Source organism: Euprymna scolopes, chromosome 10 (genome assembly GCF_053919585.1).
Source record: "Euprymna scolopes isolate OS-2025 chromosome 10, ASM5391958v1, whole genome shotgun sequence".
NCBI lineage: Eukaryota > Metazoa > Mollusca > Cephalopoda > Sepiida > Sepiolidae > Euprymna > Euprymna scolopes.
Window position 1 is genome coordinate 70,685,980 of NC_136491.1, and position 26,990 is coordinate 70,712,969.

The window sequence follows — 26,990 nt, forward strand, 5'->3', positions numbered from 1 at the left end:
CTAGCCGAGTATTCTACCAGAAAGTACCTGACTCCAAATGCAATCGATTGATGATGATGATGATGAGGCCCTTAACCATTCGAGGTTGTGGAGGGGGGGGCTGCATTATTTCATGCATCATGCCTTGGGCAAGAATAGCCTGGTGGCACCCATCTCTCTTCAGGTTCCAAGCACATACAGCATCTGGTATTACCAAATGGCCACCTATCTTAGTATTAGCCAGGTTTCATGTCACTTAACTTTTGATGATCTAACAGGAATCGATGTGTTGTATATAAGAATAAAATATGTCCTAAGATGCAGTACTGCTGCCACGTCTAGAGAGGGGCAGCTCAGTGCTCTGTTTTGTCGTGACAGAATATAAAATTGATTCTGAAACCATTAGGTATCGTTTTCTTCCCTAATACCCCTTTTCCACAGAGGAGACGTTGCTAATCTTTCTCTGCTCTATTGTTATTTCTATATATGTGCTCGACAGAGCTCTAATCTCCAGTTTCTCTTTGTAAGACATTCACAGCAAGGACTTGTCTTTTTACCCCAACAGAAAAGACTTTCCTTTCTTCCTCCATGTGCCTAATGTCAGGAAGATTTTCTTTGCAAAGGCTTCCCATTTATGGGACACATTACTGTGGGTTACTACATGGTCGTCTTCAAATCCAATATCAACAAATGATTGACATAAACTGTCCCATAAGTAACCAAGTATAGTTCATAGCATTGATTGTTCCTCATCTTTCGACTGATGATCATTCTCTCATTAACTCATTAATCTTTGAATAGTAATCCCCGAAAATGGGAAGTTGTTAGAATTGATATACTTCACTTTAAATGACCATGAGTGCCTAATCATTGTTGATTACTACAGCAAATTCCTGATCATATGCAAAATGAAAGATCAGAGTAAAAGTAATATTATCATCTCTGTAATGAAACGGATATTTTTCTAAGCGCGGTATTCTTGTGAAATATTCAAAAAAATTTACTCAATACACAGATATAAAATATAGAATAAATTTATTTCGTTAGGTAGAATAATGGAAATTCATATCAAGTAGCAGCAACTGGAAAGTGAGTTCACAAATAAACTGCTAATGTTTGCATTCCACCTCATAGCTTTAACTGACTCTAACCAGTCTCACTCTCCTTCAATATAGGTGAATCGCAGTTACACATTTGGGACACATAACAACATTTCTCTCTGGATATTATATTTTTCCTCTTAGGATCAAGTTCCATTATTTCAGTTAGGATCTGTTTGCTTGAACGTATTTTAGGAATTAAAGAAAGTTTTTTTTTTATGTATTGAGTGAAGTTTAGCTACGACGAACATGTATATTAAATCCATAAGTTGTTCATTTCTTTTAATCACTTCTGGCGTAAACCTTTTTTTTTTTTTTATTTGGTTGCCGTGTCTGCTGACCTTCCACCTCAGATGTTTAATTGTATATATCACTCAACAATGGAAATTTAACCATCTGATGTCATCACTAGGTTTCCTAAATCAAATTCCAAACTGCCAACAATAACAAAAAAAAAAAAGAAAAAAAAAAGGACACTACTCGGTCAGCAGAAAGAGGTTCTGATTTAGCAATTCTATGTATATCAGCAAAATAATAACAACGCTCAGCTGAACTATTGGACATTATGAAAATGAATGTAATTGCAAAGGTTAAAACCCAGGGTTTTCCGACTTACTTTTATTGCGTTTGTAAAGAGTTAAAACATCAACAAAATAAACAAAAAAAAAAAAAGGATCTCATAAGAAAACACTATGACCATGATTACCGGACAAAGTGTAAGTGTATTAGAGTCGGAAACAGGACAATGAGAACTGACAGCAATACTGACTAAATATACAGAACCAATATCTTATATTCTTCAAACCCTAGACGGATGTTCCAAAAGAAATAACGAAGTTCAAATAAGATAGGAGAGAACTTGGATACTTACTAAACACTATCCTCGAGTGTCTAAGGTGTCTCTGAACAGGGGTTTGTCAGGACAACATGGCACAAGGATACTTTTCCTGAAAGTAAACTCCGACTAAATATTCAAAACTATTTACAGCAAAAATAAGGTCTCCTTGCTATAACCAACCTATACTGGCTTTTACGAGGAATGGTGCACGTTCTCCAAGTGATGTTACTTCAAGTAACAGCACAAAGCTGGATACTCCACCAGATTAGATGAATTCTTGTCCTGGAATCCAGTAAGACCAAGAGACCATAAGAAAGATAAACTATAACATGTAAATGATCAGCTGAGGAGAGGAAAATTATGTTTCTAACTTTTTTCCAAACTCAGTGTTTGAGAGGTAAAGGAAAACGTCAATGGAACATTCGAATGTCTATGTGTCTCGTGCGGAGATCAAGTGTTAGCTCTAGAAAAGGGGCCCATTGATTTCCGAGAATTTCGATTGAAGGAAAATGAAACACAAACGACATTCCAGATCAAAGAACTTCAAAACAAGCAAGACTCTGTGCAATCAGAAATAATTGTGAAATACACATCCCAACAAGATACAAAAACTAATTATTAGAACAATTGGCGCTTCTACACTATTGGGACGAGATTTTGTAGTCGATAGTTTTCAGATAAAAAAAAAAAAAAAAAAAGCAATGGTTTCAACTGATTTTTTTTTTTTTTTTTTTGTCAATTCTTATTAGTTTCAATGGTAGCTTCCAAATTATGCAGTCGAAATTACCTGAATATTACTGAATTATTAAAAAAAAAAAACAACAACTTTAATCGTGGTAACAGGGGAAAAATTGCCGCCATCTTGTTTAAATCGAAACGGAAAATTACTTCCCTTTTGAACTCTCCAGCGTTTTGCAATCGTTTTCATCAAATTCTATTATTTTCTTTAATGAATAATTTCTGTCTTATCGATTAAAAAAAATATGGGGAATACATAGATACCATTGTTTTCATGTGAAATTCAGTATTACGATTTCCGAAATTTCATCACAATAGTGTAAAAGCGCCGAATAATTATTTTTTGCAAACATTAGTACAGTGGCTTCATCTTCTCTTCTCTTCTTCTCTTCTATCTTCTATCTATCTTCTTCTATCTTCTTCTTCTATCTTCTATCTTCTTCTATCTATCTTCTTCTTCTTCTATCTATCTTCTATCTTCTATCTATCTTCTTCTATCTTCTATCTATCTTCTTCTATCTTCTATCTATCTTCTTCTATCTTCTATCTATCTTCTTCTATCTTCTTCTTCTATCTTCTATCTTCTTCTATCTATCTTCTATCTTCTATCTATCTTCTTCTATCTATCTATCTTTCTATTCTATCTATCTATTCTTCTATATAAATAAAATGAACTCATTTTTTCCCGTCTGATTTTGACATTAATAGGATTAAAAATCAAGATATTTCATGCAAATATAATATGCACAAACGGCAGAACAATATCTGAGGTGTGTTATAGGCTTATTATTTCTCAAATTCCTCGATAATCTTAGATTTCTATACTTTTTCTGCTGAGAAGTCACGGCCAAAATCGGTTAAGATCAATGGAAGTGGTAAAATATTTTCTCTCTAATAAATTCCTCCTCCCCCTGCCACCACTTAACACCGTTTGGGGATCGTTCACAAGGCACAGTTGAGAAGAGAACACCGGTTTGGCTTCGTAGTTCTTTCATGTGAAGTTATTTAAAATCACTAAACTAAGCTGCAGTGCTCTGTGGCGTAGTGGTTAGCGTGCTGGACAATTCACATTATATTTTCACGTTCGCGCCTACCTACCGTAGTCGTTTTTTTTTTGTTTTTTTTCCTAAACAACTGGAATGGACTTTTCTTGGTGGCCGAACTGTTAACGTTGCAGATGTTTTTGTTTTTTTTCACACTTTATTTTCCTACTTTTACTCATGACTCCGGGTTTGATCCTTCCTACTTACCTACCATAACATTTTTTAAAACTCCCCCCCCCCCCGTCCCGGAAACAAACACTCGGGCAACGCCGGGTACCCCCGCTAGTTGTTAATATAACGATGCTTTCTTTGGATTACTCTTTTCATCTGGATTTTTGATCAGCTCCATTATAGTCATGAACCGTCTTCAGATATATTTTGTCAAATTCTGGAATCCTTCTGTCAAACTCGTGAATCAAAATAAACTTACTTTACTTCCGTTGGAATTAATTTAAATTAATAGCAAAATTCCAAATCTTTAAAATTTGAAAGGAATTTGGAAGAATTTAAACTGTTGAATAAAAAATTTTTGCAAAGTTATTTACATTCAATAATTTTACAAATAAAGATTTAAGCATTACCCTAACAAAATTAGTTATAGCTTTATAACAATTTTGTTCAATTGATAAATGACCAAACGTACCGTAATAATTAAATTTAACTTTCTAAATCCTATTGAAAACAATAATGTGGGGGGGGGGGATGCATAGATCCTATTTACTTGCCTCCTCACGAGACACAAGGTTGGTTTTTAATGTGGAGAAAATCTAATTCCCCAAAAAGGAGCACTCTGGATTGAAATAAAAATTTTTGATTGCCTCAATCTAGAAAGATCTCTTCTCATCTGGCCAAAAACAGAAAAGATGAAATGTTGTATCAGAAAAGATACTACACTTTGTTTCTATCTAAAAGGCCAATTTCTTTAGTCAAAAAAAAATTAACCATTCAACTTAGGCATTGATTTTGAGGGATGTGTGTGGGGGGGGTCGAGTGTTCTTCTTTTTGATAACAAAACTTTGGATCACCCTTAGCTAGAATCTTTCACCAAAATACTGCATTCACTCTATGGATTTAAACCTACTTAAAAGATCCCCAATTGTTTCAGTAACATTTTATTTACAAAGGAATATATGTACAAATGTGCTGATGAGAAGTGAATGAAAAATTAGAAACCAAAATAATAATGGTGTAAATTAGTAAGGCCTCTTTGCTAAGTGTCAGACCACCCACTGTTTTCCGGGTCATCTGAAAACAAGCAGGCTAGTCTCTAAATGGTTAAGTGGGGATATGAAAATCAGGGCTCATTTATTCCACTAGCTAAGTCATTTAAAGGAATAAAATAAATAAACAAAGATGCATAGTTACTTAAAGGAGAAAAAGGGTAAACAAAAATGAAAGTAAATATTTCTGGACAGTTAAAGAAAAGATAAAATCCAGGTTAACATATCAAGGAGATAAAAGCTGGATCAAAATTGGTTTCCGTTTTCTTTAGTTTAAAAACAAATTCTACAGATGTAGCAAAGTCCTTCCTTTAAATGTGTAAAAAATCTCAAAGCATTTCTTTTTGTAAATGTTGTAGCATAAAAATATTGGACAGATGGAATTAAAAACAAATGTTTATTTTTATTTTTATAAAAACCTGCGAACTTGTTCTCCACAGGCAAATATTTAATAGTTTTATAATTGCATTCAAGGAGGTAAAATATTTTCTTCAATTTTAATGACTTTTTAACAGCCTTTTTAATGGCTCTTTTACACAAATCGTATATGAATGACTATAAAATAATAGAATTAGAAAACAATAACACCTGGTAATTATATATTAGAACCTGCCTTTTCAAATCTAATATATAAAAGGCAAATTGTGTATGTGTGTGTGTGTGTGTGTCTGCCAAAAACTTTTGACGGATCCTGACTAGATTGGAATCGTTTTCAAGCTCGATCTTTTGGAGGACAAATATTGAAAAATTGGCCAAAAACATTAATTCCTTCATCCTCAACTGGGCAGTTTTTTACAAGGAGGGGTCGGTTTTGCAAAGTTATCGTCTCGGTTGAATTGACTACGCTTAATTTTAATGCTTGGGACTTCCGGTCGCGCTATGGAGACATCGACTAAGACGTCACGTTTTTTTTTAAACCTTGTTTTTCTCCTTTGCGTTACAGGTTTGAGCCTGCCTGCCTACTACCACATTTTTATTTTTTAAACAACACCTCTTTTCACCCAGGGGCTGCCTACTGTTGTTCCCCCCCCTACCATTTTTTTGGTGGGTGGGGTTTCCTTACTACACCACCTGCACACACCCGGGCAACGCAGGCACCCTCGCTAGTCATTATATAATTAGACATTCCATTTACTCTAAGTACCGTTTCTTTCTATATGTGTATGTATTTATATATTTCTTTATTAATGAGTCACTAATTATCAAGAATAAAAGCCGTAGAGGATAAGGATTGACTGTTTGTTGAGTGATGATGAATACTGTGAGAATAATGAATGGAGTCTTAAAGACAGGCTTAGATATGATGACCTCATAGGAAGATTAAATCTGGACAATATAGGGAAATGTGTGTAGTACAGAAGACTGTTGATACGGTCATGTTGAACGTTCTTGGGTTAGTAGATGTAGAACAGTTATGATGGCATGGTCAGATGGCAGGGGAAGGGCAAGGAAAATATGGGAGGAAATGAGGAGAGTAGACTTTAAAAAAAGAGGGGTAAATAAAAACCTGCCAGAAATAGGTTAGCTTGGAATTCAATTTATAAAAGCTGTCCAACACATGTCAGTTTATGAAACGGACATTAAACCAAATATTATGATGAATGAATAACATGAGGACAATCTTATAATCAGTATTTATTGACATTAGATTGAAAAATTATCATGCTGTAGCTCTTTAACATATCTAGGTAAAAAAAATAAAAATAAACTAACAAATAAAGTTTAATAATTTTCTCCAAGTCATTTAACCGAATCAACTTTATTTCTACAGTGGCTTCCTATATTATATAAATCAACTTTATTTCTACATAACACCAATTTATATATATATATATATATATATATATATATATATATATATATATATATATATATATATATATTTTTTTTTTTTTTTTTTTAAGTTTGTTTTTGAAATGTCGTTACTTTCAATGTATACCGTTTTCGTTTAACGGGTCTAGATTGTTATTTTAAAACCATTCACCGTTAATTTTGAGTTAAGCTCAATGTGTCTATTTAATAGGTGCAGAGCATATATAGTGCAAAATTTTGTTGAAAATTCAAAGACTCACGTTTTCTTTTTTATAACCTTCGTTTATTTCCTGGATTTTTCCATTACAGCTGTTTCATTAATGAGTGCCAATTTTACGATTTATTTCCACAACCACCAAAAGATGGAGGAAGTGAGGAAGCATGGCTGTGGAAATCATTTTACTCGAATACGATGTCCAGCATGTTAAAAATATACCATTTGTTGTAAAAATCTAATGGATAAACATCTGGAGAAGTTGGTGGGGACAGGATATTTTTATGGAAACATAAATCGTAAAATTGGCACTCATTAATGAAACAACTGTAATGGAAAAATCCAAGAAATAAACGAAGGTTATAAAAAAGAAAAATGTGAGTTTTGAATTTTCAACAAAACTTTGCACTATATATATATATATATATATATATATATATATATATATATGATGAGTTACGGGGGAAACATGTTTTTAGAATGCTCCTTGCATAGTTTGGTAAATGCTTTTATTTACATTATAAAATTTTTGTTGAAATATTTGCAGTTTTATTTTCCTTAAAAACATGCGTTTCCCGTGGCTCACCACGTGGCTGCATCTCTCTCTTTCTCTCTCTCTCTCTCTCTCTCTCTCTCTATCTATCTATCTATATATATATATACACAAACACACACACACACACACACACACACACAAGAAAACAGCAATTCTTTCTCCTTTGTCAGAAACATCACTCGTAGAGTGTGAGAACTAAAAGACAAAATGAGGAAAAGCGAGAATTATGAGGCTGCTGAAAGTAAATCCAAAGTTCATTTTGCCCCAGTGGGGGGGGGGAGCTCTCTCTCTCTCTCTCTCTCTCTCTCTCTCTCTCTCTCTCTCTCTCTCTCTCTCTCTCTCTCTCTCTCTCTCTCTCTCTCTCTCCCCTCCCCACTGGGGGAAGAAATGAACTTTGGATTTAGGGACTGAGAGAGAAAGTATATATGATACTGGGTGACTAGGTAACTTATTCAGATATTGTAAATTGGTTGACATCTTTTTGTTGTGTGTACCAGACACAAAAGCATGATAACCACTCATTCATTGATTTAGTTTAAGCTGCACTGATTTGCTAATTATAATTGAATCAAATCGAATAGCCCAAAGTAACTATGAGGTTAGACAAAATATAATAAGTATGGACTCATCTTGACTATTTTGAAATCCAGCTGCTTGAAAACATGACTCATATATAACCAGTGTCAGTTTACAACTTTCTTTTCTACTTATCTTGCAAGCTAATTATTACATCACATTTAAAAAGAGATCATGGCTTAACCAAGTGTTAGACAAAGAATTAAAAGGATTTGTTGCTACTTTTCAAAAAAAAAAAAAGAAGGTTTTATTTTAGTAATGATATATACAGTTAAACAATGGTTTATGAACATCTCCCTTTACAAATTGATTTACAAACAATATTTTTCTTCCCCATCCATCCATAGCCTTCAGCCCCTGGAAGGGCATAGGTCATCCACAACTTTATAGATGCTTTTGTAGCGAGGAGTTCTTTTTTTGGGATGCTGGTCCCACATCCAATCTTCTCAGAAGGTACATACAGTGCCTAGTCTTCCCAAATGGTCATCCATCTGGCACTAGCCAGGTTCAACGTTGCTTAACTTTGGTGATCTGGCAAGGACCGGTGTGTCAACATGATTGTGCCGTACAATATTTCCCTTAACTACTTTTTTTTCTTTTTTTTAATTTTTTTATTTTTCAAATATTCACACCCAATCGAGGCACATCGTCATTAAACCGTAACTCGCTATTGTGAAATTTAAGATCACGTTTACAGGACATTCTAGCTGAAGAGTTCTGAAATGAGATGTTTGTTTACAGTACATTTAAATTTCTGCATATTAATACAATCAAGGAAACAGCAGGGAATAAATTTCAAAGATAAGCAGTATTGGGGAAAGAAGCTATTTCAGTTTTCTGGCATCTATGTCCTCTACAGTGAAGGGGTGTGATTTTACTAATTGGCAAGTCGGTCAAGGGTATTTACATTGATGAAGCACAAGTGCAGCAATTTTATCCAAGAACATTCCATTGAAATACTTGTAAAGCAAGCACAAAGATGCAACATTGCAGCGATGGGGCAGGAGCTGGAGTTTGATAGACAGCGTGGGAACTTTTAAATCAGAAGCTCTTGTTCCAACAATGTCTAAGAAGGAGAGGTTCGTGGTTGGTGCACCAGCCCAGATATGGCAGCAGTACTCCATGCATCGGCGGATGATGACTTTGTAGAGATATAGAATACTGTCAAGTGGAAATTTTCTAGCCCAGTATAGAGAGCCCACCTTCCTTGCAGTGGATGGCAGTATCTTCTATGTATTTGTTCCGATTTACACTAGATACTTTTGAATGTTATGTTGAGGAATAAACTAAATGGTTTACTTATTGTTTTTTTTTATAACATATCAACCCTTTTAATCCGAATTCCATTTACTTTGGTAAAAGTTCTTTTTATTTTGTTTAAAATCAAAGCTGCCACCAGCTCACAAGTCCAAAGAAACCTAGGCTTGATTTCAGAAAGACTTTGTACCCTTCTCTCATGGATCCCCCTCCTTCCCTGACCTGAACCCACTGGGTTACTTTGTTCATACGTCGAGGAGATCACCAACATGACCTCCCACAACACTAAAGTCAGCCTGATCGCCACCAACTGCCGAGTATTCGCCGAGCTCCCACCGACACTTGTGGAAAAGGCATGCTACCAGTTATGAACATGTATCAAGGCAGTGATCGAGGCTGAAGTCAGCTACATTGAATAGATGTCAGCTCTACTACATAATCAAGTTACCGGAATTGATTTTTTTCAATAAAAGTTTTAAAATATAAAGCTGTAGTGTTGTTTTCTTTAGGGGCGACACTTTTATTGTTCCAGCCTGTAAATACATATATTTACATGTACATATAATGGACCCCTGTCCCAATGTTTCTTTAAAAAGTAGAATAAGGCAAGAAACTCCTGGCTCCAACGTTGAGCAATACAATTATTTTCTGTTTATGATTATCTAGCGTGAATGCAGACTCAACGATATTAATGTAAAACAGCAATGGGGAAAGAAAAAAAAAAAAAAAAAACAGCAAATTTTAAGTATGAAATTGCTTGTGTAATTGCTTAAGACAACTATTTTTTTTGCAAATAACAGTTTTGGAATAATTTTTCATAATTTATTTATAGAAAAACAAAAATCCAATAAGTATATCATAACTATGATGAGGATCTCTGTTATTTTCGTCAAAATTGGTAATATTTTCAAATTTTCACCATTATGGAATTCGCATTTCTTTCAACTGAGTCTTTTTAAGAACAATCACTTCAGGATTTTGGATTTATTTTAATACGGTGAAGGTCTCGATTATTTTCGTCAAAATTGGTAATATTTTCAAATTTTCACCAGCTATGGGCAAATAGCTGTACTGCCTTGTAGATGCCTTGTGAAAGGTAAAGCTTAAGGGAATAAACCCTGAGAAAAATCTGGTTTGGAATCCCGATAAGTGAATGGTGAAGCACTACAACACATTTCTAGCAACTCCTGCAACTGCACTAACTCCGACCATATTGGCTTGCCTTTCCATCAGATTTTGTCTTCAATGCCAAGAGAGGGACCCTGGAAATGGGGCAAACCTAGATCTCCTTATCAGCCATCCAGGCCTGCCTCTGGAGAGAAGGACTCCAGCTTCAACTGTATATCGACAGTAGATGCTGCAGTACACCAGACTAGATACAGAATGCCATTGTCTTGCGAGATAGAAGGTTGCCATCATCATCATTACTTTATAAATCTATTATACTGAAGATTTAAATTGATCAACATTTCATTTTTTTCATTTCTTTATGCTTTTTTACCTAGATATGTTAATCACACAAAGTACATGCTAAAATATTCCTTATTTTGTGATATTTGAAAAAAATACTTCTATTTTAATTCATCTCCTGTGATTCTTCGCAGTATTTCCAATCAAAGTAAAATATTTTTCTGTCTTTGTTCAGAGGAGGAGAATGTGATTTGTTCTCAATTCTTTTTGTGGGAGGAAGATTTTTCCACCCCCACATTAAAAATCGATCTTGTGTCTAACTTTTTCCTACTTGGGGAGAGGCAAGTAATTAGGAACCTGTTTAAGATTGACTGATGTATTCTGAAAATGCATACCATATTTAGACTATTACTGATGATATATATATATCTTGTGATGCAGAACAGATACTTCTTTTTTTGTGTCTCTTTGATTAAATACTAGTTAAACAAACAAAAAAATATTATGCACAACTTTTTTGACAAACAAAAACTAAAAAATACATTATCCAGAATAGGATCCCAATTATTTTTTATTAGTGAGCTGTGTGTAAATTTTCCATTTATTTCTAGTATCTTTTCTGAGAAGGAGCCATTTTTTTATTTTTAATAGTGTGTTGTGGTTTCTTAGAAAACAAGGCAGCTATTTTAATAAGTTGCTTTGTGAAATAAAAATTTTATTTAGAAACCATAATTTCCTATATAATATTTTGATTGCAGAAATTCCCCCTAGATCAAAGTACCGTAGGTTTACAACAATAGATGCTACATACAAATTTAATATGTCTAGACTATTAGTAATTATCTTATGTAACTTTTGAATGCCATTTTAGACACATTTAGTCGTTATAATAAAATCCTACATTTCATCCTAGGAGCAACATCATCATAATCACAACCATTTTTAGAGGAAGTAGTTCCTATTTTTCCCTCTAAATAACAAGTCCTCCTACTACTGCTACTCATCACTGGGAGGATTTCTACACTTTCAAGAGATATGGGATTTCACCCTTATTAACTGGATCATATACTCATAGACATACTATGATCTTTCCATTTCCCAATTCAAAAATAAGAAATTCCCCCATCTCACATTCTGCAAATCTCATTGGCTGAGTGCTGACAATTCGTTTATTCTAAAATCTAAATCTTATTACAAAAATGAACGCACCCTAAATTTTCAAATATAGTGTCACTTTCTACAAGAGGTAATCGTTTTAAATAAAATAAACCAAATACAAACATAACCAACTGTGACACATTGAGATATGTTCATAAGCAAAGAATTTTTTTAATTTTTTACATTAAATATACCGTTGCTGTTAATTGTTCTTATACATTTACGCTACCGTGCTAAATCTTTTCTATTTACATAGATCGTATATGATGTTATTAAATACTGTTTTTCAACACATTGGCACATGCTGATAAGACATTATTTCATCTTTTTTTTTTTTTTTACTAGATAAATCTTTCTTTTTTTTTTTTTTTAAATACAATTGGCTAAAATTCTTTCTGTATATGCTAAATAAAAAAAAAAATAAATAAAACGGATTAAGCAAATAATATAGCTGAGACTTGGATTTTGCCGAAACCTTATGCAGTGAACTATATTGCTTGACTAACATTTAATCATAACTAGTAATTGACAGTTTATACACTTCAAAATCTCCTTATGTGTGATTTTGCAGCCTTTAAACTGACTATTCTTGACTATTTGCATAGTGTGTTTGTTCGTGTGTTTGTTTGTACATGTGTGTCTATGTGTGTGTGCATGTGTCTGTGTGTATGTGGTCGTGTGTGCGTGAATATTTGTACATATGTGCATGTCCGTGTGCCTGTATGATACAAATCAATCTAATACTTGCGTCAACCAGATTCGACCACGGCAACGCGTGGCCGGGCATGTACAGCTGGTTTATTTATAAAAATAATTTACTTATTAAATTATCTACACTAGGGTGATTTTTACACTTGTCAGAAACAAGTCGACCATTAATTAATTTTTTTTTCTCATTTTAAATTATTTTGTTATTTCTTGTTTATCAATAATACAACATTAACTTAATTCCCGGACTACACTGGGTAAGGACAGATAGTAGTAAATAGAAAATAATTCAATGTTATTAAAGTTACATTTATGTGAGAAATACAGACACACGTGAAGTGGCATACAATTCTATCTATATATTAATACCGTAGTACCTTTAATGTACGTACATGTATCACAGTTTCTAGATTATAAATTATTCGATCGGGAGATCCTATTTATTAAAACAGAGGATAGAAAATGATAATATACTACGAACATTAAATTGGTGTATCTATATACTAATTTAATGTCCGTAGTATGTTATCACCTTCTATCCCCCCCCCCCCGATCACTGAAGATGCAATGTAAAAATAAAATTTAAAAAAAAATGATGCCGCTTTTGGGCCGTACACGAAACTAAAATATACTTTCTTGGTCTTCTGGCTAGGATCGAAGAGTAGTATCTGTTCTGTCTAAAGATATTATAATGATATCATGGAGTTTCCGTTCGCTCCGAGTGTCCACACAATGAAAATATGCCACAGACTCCTATAAGAACATTGGAGATAAACCGTAATAACCAGATATATTCTGACACTACATTAACAAGATTACTTAGATAAATACTTTTACAGTTTTAACAAAAGGTCTACAATGATATTAAGGGAAATCCATTCACACTAAATATCCACAGAATGCCCAGCAGTAATATATTACATATGAAAGATATCACTGGAATTTCCACACATCCCACTAGTTAATACAATGATAATAAAAACAAAAATGTCTGACATATCTCCTAGTTCCAGGATAAATTCAAATGTGATTTTGTGACCTTTAAAATGTCAATTTAAATTTAATTTTTGGCAAGAATTATAGTGTGCGTGTGTGTGTGTGGGGGGGGGATGCAGAATGGACAAAAATATTTTTTGATTTTTTTTAATGTTTTTGAAGGTCTTTTACTAGAAGATGCTTGTTACTAATGCAAAAGTGAGTTTTGCAAAAAAAACAAAACAAAAAAAACGCCCCCCCTCCCCCCAAAAAACTCACCCGCCAGTCAATACTATCTCACGCATGTGACCTACTCAGGCTTATCTAGATATGTTTTGGGTTATGGCCAGGCTATTAAAAAGGAAAGTGAAAAAGAGTTTGATTAAAATATTTATTGGACATACAGGACATGTCTCTCACTCTCTAACAATTTTACTCTTCAATTTTTTTTAATTTCATTTTTCATTTTCGTTTTACGTTCTTTTTTTTTCTTTTTTTTTTTGTCATTGCTTATCAAGGCCTAACGACCACTGAAGACCAATCGTCAGTTGGATAATGACCATCACTTTGAGATGATTAGAAACAATGGATGGCTCAAGAAGAATTCGTTAACATTGCACCTAAAAATCGACTATTTTTAAAAACATTACTTTATTTATTTTTAAAAACATTACTTTATTTATTTTTGAAAACATTATTTTCTTGATTTATTTTTGAAAACATTGTTATTTTTTTTTTTTTGAAAACATTATTTTCTTGGTTTATTTTGGAAAACATTACTGGTTCAATATTTACCAGTTGAGGATAATAGAACCAGATTACTGGATCAATATTTACCAGTTGAGGATAATAGAACCAGAGCCTGGATCAAACGGTGGGAATAGTCTTGACTTAGCTTATTATTGCCATAAAAAAGCTTATCTTTATTCAATGTGAGAAAAAACAAGTACACACTTGAATTAGAATATTCATATGTATCAACCATGTGTGACTAGCAAACTTTGTCGTCTATAAAAGACAGGTTTAGTGGAAGTCAACAAAAGGCATTTTAGCACTCAAGGCGCTAAGATCTTTGTATTATAAAGATCAGTATTGAAAACAGTGTTAGAAGAAAGTCCACCGCGTGATTAAAATCCAGGGGCAGATTGAATGCGGTTTCACCGGAGAAAAGTATACCACGTAACAAATTTCCCATCATGAACATGTGTCCATTAATAGAGACCATCTCTCCCTCTTTTTCTTATTCATTCAGTAAGTTTTAAATAAGAACTTGCTCTTTCTATTTTTGCAACCAGTATTTAGTTTAAATTCTATTTAAAAAAGCATTTTTTCAAAATTTTGAGCAAAGGGAGCATTTTACATACTTATTACTTATATTATTTACTTATAGTAGTAAATAAAATTAAATCAAGGTACTGCTTGTATCCTTACTCCCAGGGGACAGTAAACGTAACCTGCAGGCTTTAACTGGCATAACTTTTGAACGAATCGACCAATGGCTACAATTGTTCAAGTGAGCTAATAACAGACACCAATGAGAACTCAGCAACAGGCTAACCGTTAAACTATCTGATCAGATAGATGAAATACTTATGTTAAGCTGAAAATGTCATTAGTTAGTATTCCAAATGATTCATTTGTAGAACTGAATGGTCTTAACTCTGTTGTCCTGAATGTCTGTCTACAGCTTCTTGTTTGGGATAGCCACTATCCATCTTCCACCACAGATACAGCATGCAAGTTAGTGATACTTCAACTAGCATGAGTAATCATTATCATATCAAGGTGGAAGGGGAGGAGGTAATGGACAATTTTTTGCATCAGCTCCATAACCAACTAAATTACCCTCTAAAAAGTAAACAATTAAATTTTCAAATTTTGTATCTTTATAAATAATCCGTAAATTTGGCGTTTAATTGATATAGTAATCTAAATATTTAAAGAAATAAAATGGCCAGTGGGGGGGGGGACATATTATCAGCTTAAAGAGGATATATATATATATATATATATATATATATATATATATATATATAATTTTTTTAATGTTAAACTTTCATATCAAACTGATACCTCTCCTCGCCGCTAGAAATTGAACAAGCAAAATTTTGAAACCAACATGTTATAAATTAAATCAGTAGTAATCTGAAGATTGATAAATATCATTAGATAACAATTTTATTTTTAATTTATAAAGATTTTAAGGTAAGGAGAGGAAAAAATGATTGAAACGTATTATATATATAGATATATCAGTAGAGTAGAAAGTGGATCTTAAGTTCACTTCCAACAACCTCGTAACCCTCACTTCCTTTATTTTGTAATTTAATCCTCATATTTCATGTACGATGTTTCTAACAAAAGGGGGTAGAATTGCTGTTTTCTGGGTTGGAAGCTACATAGCAAGTATTCATCGTTGGCTAGCTTTTAAACTTGAAGTAATTTTTTTTTTATCCTTACATCAGATGGCTTCATGCCTTATCTGAAACAATGTCATATATATATATATATATATATATATATATATATATATATATATATATATATATATATATTGTGTGTGTGTGCCGAATGTTTTCATTTGAAATAATATTTGTGAAACAAGACACAAGATTATTTGTTCTTATTCCAAGTTGCTTGACCACTTACAACAACAACGTGGATTGTTGAGCTCCATCCTTTGTACCTGAAGTGAGTCGAGCCGAACAAATGCTGCTGTTTTTGTTTTCTACAAGGGAATTTTTTTCTTGTTTGGTTCACGTTTTTTCTTTTACTTTTTTTTTTTTTTTTTTACCGATTTTTGCTATTTTAAAATAGAATTTTGAAAGTCATTAAAGTTGGTCATATGTATTATATTTCTCTTAAACTGTCTATTCATTCTAGCTTTTCTTGTAAACGACTTGGCAGGTCTGGTTTAAATTTTGTATGGACCTTTATGATAAGGTGCAGCAAACTAATTATTATGGTATCCGTTTGATGCACAGGGAATCATAGGAATTAATTGGTATTTAATGCAAAAATAAATATAAATTTCATTATATTCAACCATCAACTTGGCATAAAGCACTTATTCGAAGTCAATGGGCTCTAACTTTTGCCCTTTTTAATGGACTAAAAAGTCTAGTCTCTATAACAATATGATAAAATATTTCATATTTCAGTGATAAAAGTGGTCTGATCTTTCCAATTATAGAATATTAGCCTGGCTGCCTAGCGTTGCCCGAGTGTTTGAAGGTGTGTATTGAGCAAAAAAAAAAAAAAAAAAAAAGTGATAGTAGGCAGGCTCGAACCTGTACTGCGAAAAAGGAAAAAAATGTGAAAAAAAAACAAAAAAAACATGACGTCTTTGCTGTTGCGCCCATCGCCAAACCGGAACTGGCGAAGGTTTAAATTAAGGCTAGTCAATCAAAAAGAAGATGACTTTCGAAAATATCGGTGAAAAAGCGACCTCCCTGTAGAAAAGTGCCCAGTTAAGGGTGGAGGAATTAATATTTTTAGCCAATCTTTTGATATTTGTCGTGAGAAGGGTCAAGCTTCAAATCTCGTGAAAATCCGTGGCCCCTGTTGAAAGTTTTAGGTAGACATACATAAATTTAAGCAGACAGGTGAGATTTATGTTATAAATTATAAATTATAAACTAGCGGGGGGGGGGGTACCCGGCGTTGCCCGGATATTTTATGCGCGTGTGTTTGGTGGGGGTGGGGGTAAATCAGAACAAAAAGGAAACTTAACAATAGCGATTTAAAAAAAAAAAAAAAAGATGGGGGCTCGGTGGCATGTGAACCTGGAGTCTTGAGGCCTATATACTGAGCCTGAACACCTGCACTACGGCGACAATGATAATTTAAAAGCGATTAAAGTGAATAAAGTCAAGGAGGTTTGATTGACAGGTCGCCGCTTAATGAGGTCATCGTGGGAGCGTTATGATGATGGGGCAGTTTTTTGCCGTTTGTTTACTTTGTTTCACTGCGGGGGGTCATGTTTTTATTTACTGCGGGGGCAGTTCGGGCTTCCCCAAGATGATGGGGGGGGGGGGAGACCAGCTCCCCACTGAAAGGGTATTGTCCAAATTGCAGTTGTCTGACATAAGGAAAAAACCCGCATTGATCAAAGCTGATTGCTTTTGGATGTTCCCAGTGAATCACGCTGGGAACGATGTAACAACCTTCGTATTAGATTCGCTTTTATTATACGAAAAAAGCGAATCTACACGCTCCGATCGTAAAATGTTGAATATTTAGCTTTCGAAAGTCAGGCAAATTAAATACACACGCGACCCCAGTTTGTAACTCGTAGATATTATGATTTCGCCGTGATCTAAAAAGTTTTAAAAATGAGTGACGGCCTCGAGAAACCGCTGAAAAAAATCCTTTTGCGGACATACACAAAAAGCAAACATACATACACACATTTTCGCTTTTATATATAGATGAGAGATTTAACCGAAGGCTTCACATTGAAGGAGAAAAAAAGCTTTATAGAAGAAAGTGCTGGGGGATTGAATGGTTGGGATGCCAATTGGCAAGACAACTAAGAAAAATAGACGTAAACAAAAAAAAAACAGATGGCAAAGAAGAAAAGACAAATGCAGATGACTGTTTATAAAAGAAATGTATTTATTTTGCCATAAATACACAAGAAAAATGTAGAGGAACTGGAGAAAGATTCTGGAAGCAGGAGGTTGGAGAATAGGAAGTGTTTTAACTGGGATCAGCAGGAACAAAGGTTGCAAGAAAGGCTGGATCCTGGAACTGGGCATTGACGGCTCTGTCATGATTTTGCCATTGCCTATGACCTCACAGATTGTTTACAAACCCACCCATGTGCCCGATACTACCGGTCAGTATGCAAACTTTCTCGGCCTTTTTTCTCACAACTTCCCCTGAGCTATGTTCATGTTCCGTTCTATCTCCTCTGGGATCCTCCGACCACTTAGTTGTATCCGTTAAGATAAAAATGAAATGTAATAAGTCTTCAGACGTACCTCTCCACAATACTGTATATCGATACTCTATGGCTGACTGGGATAGCTTCTGTACATTCATATCTGATCTACCTTTGCATTCCATGTTTAAAAAGGATGTGTCCGCTATAGTATCAGACCTAACCGAATGGTTAATTGTAGGCATAGATCGATTCATACCATACAAAAAATTCCAACAAAAACCTAACAGCCAGCCATGGTTCTCCCCAGAATGTGCTGCTGCTATCGTGCACAGAAATCACTTTTTCCATAGCTACCAACATAATAGATGTACTGAGACTAAAGCTGCTTTCAGGACTGCCAGCAACCACTGTAAAAGAGTAATAAAAAATGCAAGAGAGCTATATGCTCAGTCCGTTAAATCCAAAGTAGCTGAGCAGTGGCTTGGTTCACACCAGTTCTGGCAACTAGCAAACAGGATCCTGAACAGAATCGTGTGTTCTATCCCAACCATCATCAATGGACCTGAGGTCATCTCGTCAGCATCAGACAAGGCCAAACTATTTGTCAAGAACTTTGCAACTAATTCTACCTATGCGACGAAGGCCATCAACTCCCCGTATTTCCTCGTATAACAGACAACACGCTATGCAACATACAAATATCTGTGCGTGAGGTCACCAAGCTAATCAAGAACCTTGATTCCAGTAAAGCAACAGGCCCTGATGGCATTCCAATTATAGTGTTGAAAAAGATTCAACCAGAACTTGCCCCCATACTTACAAAACTGTTTAAGCATTGCCTTAAGGAGAAGTGCTTTCCAACACTCTGGAAAACCTCATCAGCATGCCCTGTATTTAAGAATTCAGGTGATAAGTACAGACTAATAAGTTTCCTGTGTGTCATGAGTAAGCTGCTGGAATCCATATTAAATAGAGAAGTAGTCAACCACCTCAGCAGAAATAACCTTCTTAGTGACATGCAATATACTTCACAAGATTTCCAAATAACTGGGGATGTTTTCTCAATTATTAAATCCTTTCTCTCTGATAGGCTCATAAGAGTAGTGGTTGATGGGCAGAAATCAGAGGCCCAGAGTAATAATGCTGGAGTCCATCCTGGGCCCAACTCTCTTCCTGATCTACATCAATGATCTCCCAAAACACATACTTAAATCATTCGTTGACATCTATGCTGATGACACGACCATCTATGGCAACACATCAAAGGCTATAAATGACAAAGTTCTCTCTGATTCTCTTTCCTCTGATCTTGAGTGTGTGTTACAATGGGGGAAGAGGTGGCTAGCTACTTTTAATGCATCTAAAACCAAGCTCCTATCTTTACATCATCAACGCTCTGATCCTCATCTGGCATCAATTGAAATGAATGGCTCGCCTCTTGGGGAGGCTCCATGTTTTGACAAGCTTCTGGGTTTGACCTTTATTCCTGATCTGAAATGGAACACATACATCAAGTCTGTTGCCAAGGTCGCTGGGAAAATTGTGGGATCCTTCTACCACACCTGAAGATATCTCACTGCTGATGCAATTCTCTATCTTTATAAAAACCAGGTACGTCCAAGGATGAAGTACTGCTGTCACATCTGGGCAGGAGCTGCCAAAAACGGCCTATCCTGCCTTGACAGAGTACAAAATAGGCTTCATGGCTTAGTGGGGATGCCCTTTTCTCTTCCCTGCAACCTCTCTCCCACAGAAGAGACATTGCGAACCTGTCTTTGTTTTATCGTTACTTTCATGGCTAGTGCTCGTCTGAGCTCCAATCCCCTGTCCCCCCTCACCAATCTTTCACGATAAACACCAGTCTAGCTGAAACCACTGTCATTCATTTTCCCCACTCTTTATCTGTGCCTAAATCAAAACGTAGATTCCATGAACAAAGCTTCTTTCTTAGAACTGCACGCCTGTGGAACTCTCTTCCGTTTGCCTCTTTCCCACCTGACTACAATTTGGATGTCTTCAAGTCCAACATAAACAAATTCCTGATGAACCACTCCCTTAAGTAAGACACTTTATCAAATCTCCAATACTAATGATTACTACGATACTATCCTATTGATTACTGTACACGCAATAACCCTTATCCCCGAGTGGCTTCCGGGCCTTGATAAGTGGTGACCTCCATGTAAAAAAACAAAAAAAAACAAAACGGATGCTACTGGGTACTGAAATAAAGAGCCAAGCATCCATGGGCACTGGAAAAGGGAGCTGGATGTTATAAGCAGGAACTGCTGGAGCATGTGTTGATGAAAGGAACCACTAAAATGTGCTGGAGAATGAGGCGCTGGAATTGGAGCAGCTAGAAGGTGCTGGAGCTGGAAACTGCAGAAATGAGCTGGAATTGTAGTCGAGGAGATAAACCATACAGTAAAGTGTGAACGATTGAATCGCATTCTAGTAGTTTGAGAGCTGCCATAAAAAGAGCAATTTGGTTTGCTGTTGCTGCTGCTACTACTACTGCTTGTGTCTTCTGCTCCTTAGCTTGACAACTGGCCACCTCCTGGCTGAACTGATTTTTCTCGCTGTAGCTTGCTTTACTCATTGAGAAAAAGTTTACTATGGCTGCGCGCCAAGGTCACATTTAATTAGGAATTAACAACCAAATTTTCTGTTATCAAAAATGTCTAAAATGTCGATTGATAGTATTTACATAGTTTCCATCCAAAATTTAGATGCTGGTATTTGACCGGATGCAAAGAAGTCGAATCATGTGTGCTTTAAGAGTAAAGGTTTCTTGGGAATATGGCCCAACACGTACATTTTTGGTGGAAAAAGGTTCATTTGAATCTGCAATGTTCCAACGTAAACAAATGAATTGGTAAAGTCATTTCTACTTAACAATATTGATCCTGACATTCATTACTTCAAAAGGAATATTATTAACAGTACATTATAAAGATTGACGTAGAAAGGACCGTGGAATTTCCACATAGACACACTGTGACCTTATGATCGTCCAAGTCACTATCTTTGTCGACAGCGACTAAATGTAACTTCTTCGTGTGGCAGAACCCCATCAATCGATTTGGTCTTCAATTCGCGACTGAATGTTCATCGGTGCTTCTCGCATCAGGATTGATATGCTGTCACCTCGTCGGTCTGTCGTATGCTAGAAGAAAAGTAATTCCATGCACCAAAAGCCTACGGATTAAATTCCAGAAAAAATGATATACAAATATCGAATTATATACAATTGTCTCACAGAACGATGTTCAATAATGCACGACTCTACTGAGTCAATAAGTAGATTTCACTTCTCTCTTCAATATAGCGGTGAGGTCGGCGCGAGCAGAAAGGAGTGTGGTGATTCTCTACAAGTTGTTCAAACTTTCTAGCTCAACTCTCAACTGGCCTTTGTCTGACTGTCTTTCAACTGTCCGCTCCATTAATATATTCAGGGAAGGGGTGAGCCAGGGTTGTTCCTGGACCAATCATACCCAACAACATCACCCCAGGAGAAGTCTCCCCCCCCCCCCCACGAGTGCACCTGTGGCTTTGCGAACATTCTCATGCCCTCATGGAGTCACCCCTGTGGTCCCTGGGTTGATGCACTGCACTTGAATTATAAACATCATTTCTCCAGAACCTTGAGTCATTATCTGTTTTGGAGTACAAATTTCAAAAATGACTTGGTTTCGTCGATTTTCATAAAAATGAAAATCACAATGCTAAACTTTTCTCTCAACAGAGTTTTTCGCTGTCCCCCGAGCACATCAATGATAATTAAAGAATAAAAGAATCATATCTGTGTGGCTTTTTCCAGTACTTTGGGAGTCTCCCTCCCCCAATGGGGAGGCCAACCGCTCCCTGGAACGGTCACGTCACAACATCAGTGTATATATAATTACTATTGTCTGCTCCTTACCTAAATGTTATAAACTATTTCTAATAAAAAAGTTTAACTAATACATTCTGCAATGCTTTTGTTTCTTTCATGAATCAAACACTTGATTTTAGTGCTTCTCAACTCATTTCATTTCCAGAACAACTGTTGGACGATTGGCCGTGGGTGTGTTAAAATTGTATCAAAAACGGAATTTTCCGCATGGGGTTAGATGTAGAAAATTAGAATATCCCATTAGAATTACATCAATTTGTTTAGGATGCTGTTTCACAGACAGGAGGTATCTGGTGATGCATAGTGGATAAGCTAATAAAATCTTTCTCTCTTTTCTAAACCATGAAGAATAATTGTTTGTAATAGCTGTTCCCTCTCCTAAAGAGGATGAAGAAGACCCATGGGGTTACATGCATAGTGTAAATGAAAAAGAAAATCCCTAAAAGACTTAAGCATCAAACGACTGTGTTGTTTTTATTAATAACTTTTACAACTACTGCTATCTATATAATTAATATGCTGGGGCATTTCATGATCCTAAGTACATTATCACCTTTCACACACATTTAACAAAAGAGATTGTCTGATCAGCAAAGATGGTAATTAGTGATAAATGGGATGTTATTAAGGTAAATAATTCTGGCATAACTCACTTTAAAATGAATTGTTCTGTTGATTAAAGCAGTGCAATTTTAAATACATTTCAAAAAGTGACATTTGTTTTATTGAGTTGAAAAATATTTAACTGGCACTTATTCAAAAGAAGAGGGCTGCAAAGAAGAAAAAAAAAATGAGGAAGCCAGAGAAACCTCTGCTGCTATATCTTAATTGTGACTATTATCATTGCTACTACTGGTACAAAATACCACTATATACATTGAACCAACTATCAACAAGATTGCGATTGGCCATCTGATAGGTTTAAAAGAATTACTAGTGGCATGTTAATAATACATCTAGTAATTCCTGGTTTGGTATTTGCCCTAGACTGACTGAGCCAAATTTCACTGAAGGAAAAAATTTCAAGGGAGTATCAAATTCACTTATAACTAGCGGGATCTGTGGAAATTCCACAACAGACTCTTTCATATGTAATATATTGATGTTGGTATTCTGTGGATTTTCAACGTAAATGGAGACGCCTTGATATTATTGTAGCTTTTTTGTTAAAACTGCAAAAGTATTTATCTAAGCTAGCAGGGACGCCCGGCATAGACCGGTCGTAAAATACGCTTGAATGTGATATTTTGATTTATGCAGATTTCATATATATTATTATAGAGTTAATTTTCTATCGATTGTTATATATTTTAAAGTTGTGATTTCAAAAATAAAAAAACATATTCATATGACTTTGGTGCATCAGCTATAACCTAAACCAAAACTTATGAAGAATTCTTGATAAAATTATTTATGACAAGAAATGGAAGGTCATAACAATTAAATTACAGTCTCTCAGAAGTAAAAAGGTGTAAGCGTGACACACAAAATAACACGCACTATCGTATTAATATATAGATTCCCAACCACATGTGTATCCCAGGCAGATGACATAATCACATTGATACATGAGTTCTTGTTAGATCACCAAAGGTAAGCAATGTTGAGTCTGGCCAGTATCAGATGAGTGACCATTTGGGAATACCAGGTGCTACATGGAAGTGAATGTCAACACCTTCCTGCAATAACTGCAGGAACCTAACATCATCATCTCCTCTGACAGATATACAAGCCACTGGGAACTACTTATGGAGGAAGTCAGTGCAACATTTTTTTATATACAGTATTTTCAAATCATCACCCATCTGATACTAATCAGACTCAATGTGCGGATCTAATAAGAACCGGTGTGTCAATATGATTATACTGTAAAGCAGAACATTACAAAGGGCTTATTAATGCCATGTAATGTTATGCAACAAAAAAACAAATAAAACAAGAATTAAGATGTACATCTGTTCAATCTACGTAGGTAGCAATGAAAATGCTATCTTAATCATAAGCATGACAGATCGACAAACTGACTAACGCATGATCAGAAACTCTTATCGAAATTTGTGGATTCATCTAAAAGAACTATTTTAAACTTCAACATGACATGAAAGTATCACATTCCTGATATTTATTATAAAAAAAAATAATAAATTACTTTTTTTAGAACTATGTATTCAGGAAGTTACATCACCGACGGTAAGTTTCTTGTGATGTTTAATAGATAAGCTGATAAAATCTTTCTCTTTATCTAATAAATTATATAAGAATCACATACATCCTAAGATTGAGCATTACTTAGACATCTGGGAAGGTGTCACTCTTTCCTGATTTGTTGAAGTACAAAATCGATTTTAAAATCTAGTGAAAGATAATTTCTTTTCTACAGAAGAGATTATGCTAGTCTTTCTTTTATTCTATTCTATTATTTTCATGGTAGGTACTCAAATAAACCCAACTCTCTGGTTATAACCCTGTAAAACGTTCATAGCAAGGAATCGTTTGAACCATTGTAAATAATTTTCCTTTCTTCCTCTGTGTACCTAAAACAAAACGAAACTTCCATGACCAAAGTTTCTTTCCAAGAATCGTGAAACACAATACTATGGTGCTGCTTCCCAGTAGATTACAACATGGTCATTTTCAAGTTTAATCTTAATCAATTCTGGTCAAACCGTCCTCTTAAATAATCTATTTACAGCCTTACATTAAATGGCTTCATTCCTTATTTGGAGCAATTTGCATAAAAAAATTAAATTCTGCCAAGTTTTACCTCTTATCTCCAATCCTCAAAATGTGATGTACTTATCCGCCTAACAAACTCATTACCTTTCATCCTCAATTGGCCTTTGAGCTTTGATAAGCAATGACTCATGAATATGCAAAATGAAAACAAATTGGCAAAAATTAAAAGTTTCATATTTTGAAATTTATTCATGAAACTTGGATCAGTTTGTTTTCATGAATTGTTCAGTCGATTTCATTTGATGAATCCATCTTTGACTTTGATAGCATTGAATCAGCCTTGGAATCAGCCACAGGTCTTTGTCATTGTTTTCCAATTTAGGCTCCCAAAGACTTTGGTGATCTTGGCTTTTAGTACATTCTTCATGTTGCAGCTGAATCTGTTGATGCCTTGTTCCACTGTGCCCCCACATAAAGAAGTCAAGGGGATTGTAATCAGGTGAGTTCAAGAGCCAATAAAAAAAAGGGGAGAGGGGGATGCTGATTATGTGAAGCAGGAAGGGGGGAAGTAGCTACATGGTGACATACTGGTAGACTAACGTATGAGCAGTGCATTATTAGAGATGTGATGAGACATCATAGCGTGGGACCATACCATTTTTTAGTAAGGATAATTTAACCATACAAAGCAAATATTTTAGTTTCAAAAAATTCTTGTGGTGAATCAATGACATTTTTTTTTTCCTTTTTCTCAGATGAAAACAAATGTTTTCTTTTGAATATATGCACTTGATATTCTTTTATGCCATTGTTATTGATTCAGATCTGTGAAAAAAAAACAAACAAAAAAAACAACAGTCTATTAATCCTTATATCAGTGTTCAACCTTTTTACCATCATAGAAATGCTTCCAATAATAGTGATGTCGCAAGGAATCACTACATTAGAAAATATTTTACAATCTTATTTATTTCTCCTTCATAATGCGAGAAATTTTTGTTTTTACTTTCAAAGATTGAAAAAAATAGAGATGTTAAATAGTCTTAAATTTCTCACCTACCTCAGAAGAGCAATTTTTTTTTTTATGTAAAAAAATAAAACTTAGGGGCCCTTTAGAGCACTACTGAAAGTGTCAAATAAAAATTTAGATGCCTCCAGAGCACTACTAAAACCAAGTTTCCTTCCCTCCCCTTTCTTTGTAGAGAAATGATAATAGTTAAGAAATGATAAATTAAATCCATAGTTAGCATCTTCTAATTTGAAAAAATGCTGAGTCATTTCTTCTACTGTATTAATACATAACATTAAAAATCGTGTTCAATTTTTTTATATATAATATTCAATAATACATTGATCCCCCAAAGAATTAATGCTTTTTTTTTACTAAATTTTAGATAATATTTATCCGGAGTTATGCTGATTAAGAAAATATATCAACTTCGTAGGAGTTTGTTGTGTATTGTGGAAATTTGAACTGGACATAGAAACCCACAGACTACTGCTATATAATAGTTTTTTGTTTTTTTTATATATTAAATAAATCTTTATTTATTGTAGTAAAAAATGCAACAGCATAAAATAAAAGTATCTTTTAAAAAAAAATCATACTTAAAAAACTAATTTTATTATGAAATTAAATTCACCGTAATGCATTGTACAGTTAAAATTGCATTTCTGTGTAATTTTTGCACTTATTTTTAAAGGGTAATGGAATTTTACCTAAATTTAATTTTCAGTGCTTACGTATGTGTATAATTCCTATTTTCTGTTGAGCAAGAATCAAATGGCTATTGGGGATAGAAATCCAAGTCAAGTAATGCTGAGGATGTGTACTTTAGAAAAAAGAAAACTAGGATGCTAGTTGACAAATAAATTCTATTTTTTATAAATATAAATTCTAATTTTGAATATTTGTTTAATCAACCAGTGTCTTTTCAACTGATTATT

At 34.6% G+C, this 26,990-nt stretch overlaps 1 protein-coding gene across 1 annotated transcript in view; it reads left to right on the forward strand.

The window, feature by feature from the left end:
- Positions 1 to 26,990, forward strand: part of LOC145286091 (uncharacterized) — a 168,068-nt gene that overhangs the window by 27,430 nt on the left and 113,648 nt on the right. The gene's annotated exons all lie outside the window — the stretch shown is intronic.